Source organism: Nomascus leucogenys, chromosome 14 (assembly GCF_006542625.1).
Source record: "Nomascus leucogenys isolate Asia chromosome 14, Asia_NLE_v1, whole genome shotgun sequence".
Classification (NCBI taxonomy): Eukaryota; Metazoa; Chordata; class Mammalia; order Primates; family Hylobatidae; genus Nomascus; species Nomascus leucogenys.
Genome location: NC_044394.1, coordinates 4,311,105 through 4,323,030, shown reverse-complemented (window position 1 = coordinate 4,323,030; position 11,926 = coordinate 4,311,105).

Genomic DNA, 11,926 nt, shown 5'->3' with positions numbered 1-11,926 from the left:
AACCATCTATAGTTTGGTCATGTCATATATATTTCAAAGAATAATTATTCCCTGTAATAAGCTAAACTTTGAGCAAAATGCCACATTACATTGTCTTGGCCACTCGCAAGAGACTCAGAAAGTGTGAACACAAGCTCTACTGATATGTATGTTTTTGAATCTTTAGTTGTTTCATCTGGTTGCTTTCTGGGGTTGGGGAAGGGCTGTTTGAATTATTAACTTTTGATGGCATATTTTCTGCTATTGTGGTTTTTTTTTTTTTTTGACAGAGTCTCCCTCTTTCACCCAGTCTGGAGTGCAGCGGCGCGTGGTCTCGGCTCACTGCCAGCTCCGCCTCCTGGGTTCACGCCATTCTCCTGTCTCAGCCTCCCGAGTAGCTGGGACTACAGGCGCCCGCCACCACGCCCGGCTAATTTTTTTTGTATTTTTAGTAGAGACGGGGTTTCACCGTGGTCTCGATCTCCTGACCTCGTGATCCGACCATCTCGGCCTCCAAAAGTGCTGGGATTACAGGCGTGAGCCACCGCTCCCGGCCTGACTTTTCAAACAATTCCACAATGCTCTTGATTTTCAGTTTCCCATCTTCTTACTTTTGAGCCACCCTTCATATAAAGCTGAATGACCACTCAAGACCGACTGATCATGCCTAGCGATCTGCCTTCTCTTCTTAGAATCCTCCTACATAAACCACTGCTCCATGATCTCTTTTGCTGTCATGTAATTAATTGCAGAGCTAATTTGTTTGCTCCCTTGGATAGGTTTGCTGTCATTTAAGACTCGCTGTGATTTCTAAGAGTCTGTGGGCTGAATTACTACAGGTAAAGTGTTGGTAAGTGTGTGTGTGTGTGTGTGTGTGTGTGTGTGTGTGTGTGTGTAAGCCTGCATGTGCTTGAAGTCATTCAAACTCAGATCTGACAATCTATCAGTAAAGTGTAAGGTGGTGATTCCAGCTCAATGTTCTTTATTGAATCATGAAAGGGATCTTAGAGAGAATTCAGTTCAGCCACATCTCTTTACCTGTTGTGGAAATAATGCTAAAATGAATTTGGCCAGGGTTATGCCACAAGGACCAGAACTCAGGTCTCTCAGTGTAGAGCACTTTCCAGACAGCTCTTTTCCTTTCTCATTTTGGTATTTTAAAACCAGTACTGAATGCATTCTTTTTTTTTTTTAATAGTCCAATGCAGGATGTACCAGTGGTATTTTGAGGGAATTTTGGTTCATTGTTCAATTGAGGGCTTCATCTTATTAGCCAGGAAATGAATTATAGTCCGCTTTTCAGAATCATAATCTTGAAAAAAAAGTTTACACAAAAACATTCGGCGCTTTATGGGTGAGTGAATGGCTCTATTGACATAAATTGATGTGGCTTACAAATTAAGTACATATATGTAGAATAACATTTAGAAAACCTGGGTTCTCGGTCTTGGTCTCTCTCATGTGTCTGTGAGAATATCGGCATGTCACTTAATGTTGCAGAGTCTCATTTATTTTTCTGCAAAATAGAGATACAGCTACCTACTACATAAGATTGCTACCCAGTTTAAAAGAATTTGCAAATGAGAAAGTTTATATTGTCTGTAACAAATTATGCAAATACATTAATATTATTTAACCGCATGCTCCAGAGCCCTCTAGCTTTGCTGCCTCTGATAGGTGGTTGAATCAAGGCACATAAAATTCCAGTGTTGTCTGGTGGCTCCGTAGGAAGGATCAAGGGTCTTCCTTAAAGCTTCTTGCTTCTAATCTTAAATCACCTTCCTTGTTGAAATTTCAGTAACACATACATTCTAATCTTTAAAAGCTTTGACTCTAGAAATGAGGACTGTCAGGAAAAAGTCATCTGTGTATTTCAAAGAACCCAGAAGTTAGCTTCAAAAAACTGAAGCATATTAAACAATATAGAGGCCTTAGTATTCAGAGCCTTAAGATAAACTAGTTTATTCTGAATGTTCATTTTGAAGCAGAATTCTTGTGATTTCCCCATGCCCATGTCCATACTAATGTTAACAGATGTCCCACCTTCCAAAACAGAGAGGCAAGCTTGGCAGCTCTTCTCAGTTCGCAAATTTAATTATGGCTGCAAATGTGATAATGGAGCAACCTTTCCAAGTTTTAATTGGATCTGCATTTGGCACAAGCAACCTTCGTTTTTCCACCATATGGGTAACGGCGGTGCAAGGTGCCATCATGTGCCCTTGATATGAATTAGTCAACTCTTGATTACCTGCAGAGGAACTGGCCATGTAGTGGATCTGTCATGGCTCTTCGTAACCCCATCCAGCTATTCCTGCACTTAATATTTAGCTAGGTCGACTCCCCGCATTGTCACTTGGGGACGGTAAACTAATTTTAATATTTACTTGGCAGAATACCAAGTTTTAATCTGATGCTAACTTATTTGTCACTCTTTGCCATCAGAAAATCCATCCCAGATGTAATATTCACACGGTCTTCGATGTGTATTGTGCTTTATAATTTGCAGAATACCGAACAGCTTATGAGATCCAGACACCAGTCCTGTGGCTAGGCAAGTTAAGCACTGCAGGTGAAGAAATTGAGTTTCAGAAAGGTTGAGTGACTTATCTAAGGCCTTATAAGTAAGGAGTATGATTTCAGCCTCACGTCTCTCAAGCCAGGGCTCTTGCATTTATGTGATACATTCCCACAAAAGTATGGGGGCTTATTTAGATAATCTATTTTGAATTACCTATACTATGGGTTCCCGTTATTAGTATAGATAATGGGAAGTTTGAGCTTGAAAAAACATGGGGAAAATATAGGGTAAAGAAGTAGGGAAATCTCAATATCATATTCATTAACTTTCTAAACATTCTTCTATGTCCCCTTTCTTAGAATTAAGTATCCTTTTGTGCTTTCAGGAAGAGCTGGGTGGCAGGACTTCGGTAGTTCATAGAGTAAAGAGCAGGTGAACATGAGAAAAAGTAAGAAGATCTAGGACCAGTGCCTGAGGGGATTAAAATAATTGTCGTGGACCTGTAAATTTGTAATCCAAAATCATATGTATTGGATACCCATTAGGTACTGCCAAGTACTCGGCTAGACTTTGTGGATAAAAAGATGACTGAAATACATTGCCTTTGAGGCACTTATTAGCTACTGGGAAAGAACAATAGAAACAAACAATTATGACAGCTAGTTAATAGAAAATTAAAGGTAAGCTTGGAGTGCTGTGGAAACCAGAGAAGGGAAAAATTAATTCAGTATGATGGTGAATTTCAATTCTTTCTGGCTTAATTTGGGCACTGTGGGAGAGCTGAAGCCTATAATAATCATGAAATTAAAGAAAATCCCTTGAGTCAAGTGAAGATATTATTCCAAATTAAAGCTGAGTGTATAGAAATACTTAAAAAAACCCTGGCCTATTAAATCTAAAAAAAAAAATACTTAATCTTGCAAGACCATAATTCAACCTTTTATAATCGACTGTTTGGGATCATATTTAGAAGGAATCTTTTTGGCCATAGCGTGTATCGTCAGCATGAAAGCACAATGATGAATACAGCAGAGAAATAGCCCTCAGCAACAAAGCAGCACAGATCACTGGGTGATGCAAATCCAAATAACTGAAGGCCTTCTATTTAAAAACATGCTTTGGTCACAGCAACCATCCTGGAAGATTCCAAAGCACGTTGAAATAGCAATGTTCTGGGCACCAGATGGTTCCTGGAAGTGCTCTGAACAACGTGGTCTGGGTTGGGCTCGGGGGTGGATGGGATGAAGCCACTTTACAAAATGCCACATGCTGTCTAGGTGTAGGGCAAGGAGGTAGCCTCTCCAATTTGTCAAAAACTCATTTTTGGGCCCCATGGTCTCCTAGCAGCAGAATGGTTTCTGGAACCTGCCTTTCTTTTCTTGTGCCAAAATAGGAGTATTTACCCAGATGCAAAAGATGAAAAATAATGACATTAAAAAAGATTGGAGTGCTTAAAAAATATGGATTTAATTAAGCATTTCTACCATTTGGGGATGGAGGGATTCAGATTCAGAGAGGCACATGTAAGATATAACTTCTACCGTTTCACTACCTCACCACCGCACCATGGTCTGAGTCTAGCGGTCCTGCCGCAGGGGTTATTCAGGGATGCACCGAGAAGTAGTGAGGAGAATGATGAAAAAAAGACACAGAGAAGCGGGATTAGGAGGGACGGTCCCCTGATAGGGAAGCGCCGCCAAGCTCTGGTTTATTCAGTGCTTTTATACGTGTCAGGGGTTAAAAATCCACACAATAATTGTTTTTGTCTTCCTTTGATGCGGCCTCTGCAGTCTGTCCTGTGCTAACCATTAACTATGAAAAGCCATTCACAGCACTTCACTGATCTGGTAGGAACAGGAAGGTACCCATAACAGGATCTTCAGTGGTCAGGTCTTTGCCATGCCACCTACTTCCCTGTCTGCAGGCTTTGCCAATGCATGGGAATGTGAACTTGGCTCCCCACATCTGAGTGCTCTCACTCCTTGGCCTTTCTCTTGGCCAAGTGGGTGGATAACATAGAAATTATTCTTTCTTTAATTTTTTTTCAACCAAATATTAGCTGATTAAAACACACTGCCTCTGGTACAAAAAAGAATTGCTCTGCGTATGTGTGTATGTTTGTGCCTGTGTGCTCACATACGTGCTGCAGAACATAGCAGAAGTAGTGGATGTTGCAGTAATTTAGCTTTGGATGATACGAAGGCCTACAATTCCATTTTATGTAATTCTCTTGTTTCTTTCCCTATAGGCAGCTATTATGGCATAGCTAGTATAGCTAGTATAGGCCGCACTATGAAATAATGTGGCAGTAGGATATTTTGAAAAGGGAATGGGTTCCAGAGCAGTGAACTTGAAACCTACTCCTGCCACTTACCAAATCGTGAAAATGGCCTACTTCTGCTGAGCTTCTGTTTTCTCACCTGTCAATGCAGATCATTTTCGTTTTACAGAATCATAGCCCCTTTCATTTTCTTTATTTTTTATTTTTTTGAGATGGAGTCTTGCTTTGTCGCCCAGGCTGGAGTGCTTTGTTGCAATCTCGGCTCACTGCAACCTCTGCCTCTTGGGTTCAAGCGATTCTCCTGCCTCAGCCTCCTGAGTAGCAGAGATGACAGGCTCCCATCACCATACCTTGCTAATTTTTGTATTTTTAGTAGAGAAGGGGTTTCACCATGTTGGCCAGGCTGGTCTTGGACTCCTGATCTCAGGTGATCTGCCCACCTCGGCCTCCCAAAGTGCTGGGATTGCAGGCATGAGCCACTGCGCCCGGCCAGTAGCCCCTTTCAAAGTTTCCCCTAGTTATACCCGGGAGTGCTCAGGATTTTGGCATGTGCACGCATGTGCTCAGGAGCAGGTTGGTGTGTGTTCTTTGCCTCTTCTTTCTTGTCAAGGCTCCTGACTGTGGCTCTGCACCTTTACAGCCAGGCTCCATGGAGTTAGCTGCCATCCATGGTGGCCGTGAGGTCAATGTGCATTGAATTTGTGGCAAGGGAATATGAATTTGGAAATGGGATTGGGGTGATAAAAATGGCCCTCATTCTAATTCAGCCTCACTTCATAACACGTCCTGAAGAAGCACTATTTATTCCCAGACTCTCACATATCCTTTACCAGACTTCGTCATGTGAGTTCTAGAGCTATTTTCCCTCTTTATAAGACTTAAAACTGATTCCCCTGGCTAGCAGGGAGACAGATGCCAGGTAATTCTCCTGCCACTGCTTCCTATATCTAATTATCCCCTATATCTTTGATTCAAACTTACCTGCACTAAATTCTCTTCTCAAAATTCAGTTCTAAAGCATAAAATCTTATGAATATATATACTCAACAGTGTTACCAGCCTGCCAGTTCCACAAACAACTCAGCTCTGAATCTTGCTTTTGAATCTCTGCACACACAGAAACAGCAGAGAAAGCAGTCAAGGTTTCTCAGCAACTGGAAGGTTTCATGAGTTAGCATGCTGCAGCAATAACTCAGAAAGTAGAAACTCGGATACTTATCAGGTCCATTCCAATGACAGATGAATGTAATGTACTTGGTTAGTGCAAATTGAGTTTTGATATCCAGTGTATACTGGATTCATTTGAGTTGCAAAGATAGAACAACAGAATTATAATTCTGTAGATAATAAAAGTTGGACTTATACAGTGCTTTTTAAAACACTTCCAGATTCATCTCACTTTCAAAAACTATTTTTAAAATATGTATTTAAAATATACCATAATCTAGGCATATTATTTATCATATCATCATTGTACTTCACAAGAAATAATAAAAATAACTAATAACAATGAATATAATAGATCACATTTACTGTTATCAGGCACAGTTCTAAAAGTTCTAAACATTTTACATATGTTAACATATTTAATCCTCTTTATGGCCCCGTAAGTTGGATACTGTTATTATTCTAATTTTACACATGAGGAAACTCTGGGTCAGAGAGGTTAAGATAGCTTGTCAAAGTAACATAGCCAATAAGTGGTAAAGCTGAGATCTTAAAAGTCTAGGCAATTTATTAAGTTTCTTCACCTCTCCTTTATAATCCTTTATACCTATTTATGGCACTTATGACATTGCATAATGGGTACTTGTTTAATATCTTTCTTACTCCAATGGATGATGCTCCCTAATGGCAAGGACCATAAGTTGGGTGTACAGCTCAGGGTCGCACTGGCACATGGCCAGAGCCAAAGTGTCTGCTGAACATAGAACAATTTCTCAGTGAATCTCAGGAATATTTATCGAATTACTCCTTTCCGTTTAGCAAAGGTGACTTTGTTAGACAATGAGAAGTAACAAAGAAAATACATGTGAGCCATACACTACTGTTGTTCACAATCAATTGGAGGAGAAAAGTCCTCCCCAGATGAAGACTTATGTGACAATCTGAAAGATAACAGTAATGCAAGACAGCAAGCTGGTACAGCTAGTGTGTGAGTAAGTCCTATGTGAGTAACAAATAAAGGCTGTGAATCAGAGGACGGAGGGGCAGCCTTGGGATCCGCTGAGTTGCTCAAGAACACAGAGTCCACGTCCAGTCAAGAACTAAAAGTAGAGTCTTTCGCCTACCAGACAACAGCTCTTCAGTTAGACTGATGTGGGACTGGGTCAAAAGACTGGAAAAGAATGAGGGAATAAAAGAAAACTAACATTACTGATTTCCAAATGATCCAAATAACAAACTCACTGGATTTATAAAACTTTGGGGTTAGTCTCATGTTAATTCATTAAATTATTCACTTAATCACTTACTCGCTTGCTCACCACAGTTAATATTTACAATTACTATGTGCTAAGCTCTGTATTAGGTGACAGAATTCTCTGGGTTAGAAAGTGGAGTTTGAGAACTTTTCTGGTCAGGCATTCATTTCTTGGCAGCAACTTGGCACTGTGGGAGGTGTTTAAGAAACCACCACTGATTTTGGACTTGAATTCTTTAAATGAGTTGGAGTCAGGTACCTGACTAGTTTTATAGATTCAACCAGAACATTTTGTGTGCCCACTATTTTGAAACATTGTGGGAATAAAGTGAAAAAAAGTTCCTATACTCAAGAAGATTACAGTGTACTTTATTAGGTTTTATAGTGAGTCTATAACCAGGAGGTGTGGAGGACAAGGTTGGGGAAGATCTCTTCATGAAATGTAGGATGAGGATTTGTGTAAATTCATTAATGCCTTGGCCAAGTGTCTCTGATCTAGTGCTCACAACTATTCATATTCTGCTCTTTCTCTTGGGTACCAGCAAGCTTGTCATTTCCAGTTCCATTTGTAGTTAGGCATGGCAATGTGATTTGAATTTTGTGTAACAGAATGGGAGGAAACATGATGTGCACTTGCTTAGAAAATCCTCCCGTCCTCTGCCCTCCCTCTGTTTCCCCATTGGCTGGTGTAATGAGAGGACTCTGAATCTAGATTTGGGTGAGGCCATGAGATCCAAGAAACTGGGATGAATAACAAACTGCTGACTATGATGGAGAATGAGATGAAGGACATATTGTGCCAAGCCACCATTATGAGGGGGCTGTTATTTGCAGCAAGTGGTTAATTCTAACTAGTCCGTATTTGTGCTTGACTTACTCAGGACCAAATCCTCAATGTCCGGACACCAGGTATGGGCGTAAGGAAGAATAATAAAACTTGTAACCATAAAGTGTGTTCAGATTTACAAAGCACTTTCAGATATATGAGTTTATTTTGGCAACAGTTATTATAATAACTATAGGAATATAGGGCAGGTAGTATTATGTCCATTTTGCCAATAGAAAAAACTAGGCTGTTTGTGTTAGACTGCTTGGAAAGATGAGACTATCAAACTAAACTTTATTTCAGTTAGGGAAAAGTTTCTCCTTAGGACTATGTAGGGGCTAGGGATTTTGCTAACAGACTTTAAAATTGTTGGCTTAAAAGTCTTTTTCCACTGCCGCACACCCTCCCTGCTTTAATCGAATACATGAGTCTGGAATGAAAGGAGAAGAAAATAAGGCGGGATCATCCTCCTAAGGGGCTGTGGTCCTTCCTTGGATATGACCCCACTGGCTGTCCTAGGGCTGCTGTGATCTAGAGGCATGATTCACATGGTAGTCTCCACGACATGGCAATACTGGGCCTTCTCCTTGCCAGATTATGATAATTAATTGAGGGTGTCCACATAACTTATGAGAGTATAACCTTTCTCTTTCTACTACCAAAGCAGTGTAAGCAATTCTACCTTCCCTAGGGCATTAAACCTTTGTACAGCCTCTGGTATACCTTTTGCTCATTTTAGGCATTCTTATTATGATTTTGCCTTTTGTTCTTTCTCACAAAAAAAGAATTTTCTCATGCAACATTTTTATATAGCCTACAGGGACCCTGTCCTGGCAGTTATCCATTTCAACTCCCCCACCCAGTGAATTTTTCTAATTCGCTTTAACTTTATTAATTTATGCAACTAATATGCTTAGGATTTTCCTAAGTTCGGGGCATATAGAGATAAACAGCGTATGACTCTCACTGTTAAGTAAATGATCTTTACAGAAATACTTAAAACTATTTAAAACCAGTTAGTATTAATGTTCATTTGGGTTGACTTCAAAAATATCCGTTGAATACCGATGCCTTCAACAGGCAACTGATTGTGGTACATTGCACATGTGAGGATTGGGATGAGTAAAGAAGTAGAAAGACACAAGCCTCATCAGCAAGGAAGATCTAAGGATGAAAGAAAGAACAGATAATACTCAGGCTTGCCCAAGGCTATAAAACTAGATAAGCCTATTGTTGTAGGCAAGCCACTGTATTAGTGAAGACTCTTTTGGCTTCAAATGACAGAAAATGCAATTCAAATTGGCTTGAGACAGAAAGAATTTATTGGCTCCTGTACCTGAAAAATCTAGGACATAGAACTGTGTATTAGTGGGATCAGAAACAAATTTTCTCGTTTCGGAGGTGGTAACTATAACAGATTCTTTATCTTCTAAATAAGTGGGTTTTATGCATGGAATTAGAATTGCTTAATGTAGATAAAACATAAGTAAGCTTCAAGACAACCACTTGTTTTTTTTTAGACATAGCAGGCAACAAAATAAAGCATTCCAGCCAAGAGGATAGTGAAGTGGTAACAGAGTCTCACTAATACATCCAAGCAGATGGTAAAGGTGTCCTGACAGCCCAGGGTCTTCAATCCTCAACAAAGTTGGGTGCTTTTTTTTGTTCTGCAACATGGGAAAAAACATGTCTAATTAGTGACTCCCAGTAGATGAAATAGCAGAAGGACAGGCTAGTGTGTGTCCTCTTACCTTGGGAAGTCCAGAAGAGATGAACTCTCTTTTATGGAATCATCTACATAAGTTAGGCAACTCAAGCACGTCAAGCTTTGCCAGGCACTTAGGCAATTGAACTAAATTTAAAAAAAAAGAGGCCGGGCGCGGTGGCTCATGCTTGTAATCCCAGCACTTTGGGAGGCCGAGGTGGGCGAATCACGAGGTCAGGAGATCGAGACCATCGTGGCTAACATGGTGAAACCCCGTCTCTACTAAAAACACAAAAAATTAGCCGGGCATGGTGGTGGGCGCCTGTAGTCCCAGCTACTTGGGAGGCTGAGGCAGGAAAATGGCCTGAACCCAGGAGGCAGAACTTGCAGTAAGCCAAGATCGCGCCACTGTACTCCAGCCTGGGCGACAGAGCAAGACTGTCTCAAAAAAAAAAAAAAAAAACCCACAAATTCTTTAAATATATAATGAAAAACCACCTACACACTGTCACTTCAAATATGATAGTTGTATCTATATTAAAATTGTTATGATATTGTCAAGTTGCATTAGTCAGCATTTTATCAGTGGCTAAAAGTTGTTTTTTTGTTTTTTTTTTGAGACAGAGTTTCACTCTGTCACCCAGGCTGGAATGCAGTGGTGCAATCGTAGTTCACTGTAGCCTCTACCTCCCAGGCTCAGGTGATTCTCTCATCTCAGCCTCCTGAATAGCTAGAACTACAGGGGCGTGACTCCGTGCCTGGCTAATTTTGTAATTTTTTTTTGTGGAAATAGGGTTTTGCCATGTTGCTCAGGCAGGTGTCAAACTTTTGGGCTCAACTGATCCACCCACCTTGGCCTTCTAAAGTGCTGGGATTTCAGGCACAATCTAGGAAGCTAGGAGCTAGCAAGCTTGAGGCTGCAGTGAGCTGTGATTGCACCACTGTACTCCAACTTGGGCAACAGAGTGAGACCGTCTCAAAAAAAAACCGCAAAACAAAAAACAAAACAAAACACCAAAAGAAACACAAAAGCTTTTAGCCACTGATGCAATGCTGGCTGATGCAACTTGACAATGCCATAGCAATTTAAATATAGATAAAACTAAAAGCTTTAATAATGTTGTAGAAGTATCCAAGATATCAAAGAAGGAAATTATTTTTACAAAGCTGTATTTATTTGGAGGGCCCCAGGTATTTGTATCAGAAAATATGCAGGCCTGGCTACATCTAGTTTCTCAAGCAAATCTGCATTCTCTCATTTCTTGACTATGCTTTCCTCTGTATTGATTCTTCTTAGGCAAATTCTCTGCTTAAGTTCCCAAGACTGCTGCTAATAGCACTAGTTGTATGTTCTAGTCCCTCATTAAGCAATAGAAAGAGACTCTTCCTTCCTAACAATTCAAATAAAAGTTCTAGTCTTGAATCTTAGTGAATTAAGTTGGGTCATGAGTGTATACTGAATTATCACTTCCAGTGAGTCTTGAAGATTTGATGATTCAGTTGGCCAACCTGGATCACATGCCACCCAAGCCACAGGGACTATGGAATTGAAGAATCCTTTAAATAACTACCGTGGCATCACTTGATCTACCTTACTGCATTTGCTCATTTTCATGCTGCTGATGAAGACATACCTGAGACTGGGCAATTTACAAATGAAAGAGGTTTAATGGGCTTACATTTCTACGTGGCTGGGTAGGCCTCACAATCATGGTGGAAGGTGAAAGGTATGTCTCACATGGCAGAAGATAAGAGAAGAAAGCTAGCGCAGGGAAACTCCCATTTTTAAAACCATCAGATCCCGTGAGACTCATTCACTATCATAAGAACAGCACGGGAAAGGCTCGCCCCCGTGATTCAATTACCTTCCACTAGGTTTCTCCCATGACACGTGGGAACTGTTGGAGTTACAATTATGAGATATGGGTTGGGACACAGCCAAACCAAATCATTCACAGTTTAAGATCACGGGGAGCCACTGCTCCTACTTTACCTAGATTAATTCCACATTTCAGAAATTTTTACTTATAGCATTCTCCTTCCTAATGCTTATTTCTTTTTGATTCAAAATTCTGATTGCATGAAATAAAAAGCAAGTTATGGCTAGTTAGAGCCACAAACAAAACAAAATACAAAACAAGCAAAAACAAAAAAAAACCCAAACAAATCCAGCAACAATTATTGGAAGGATCCTT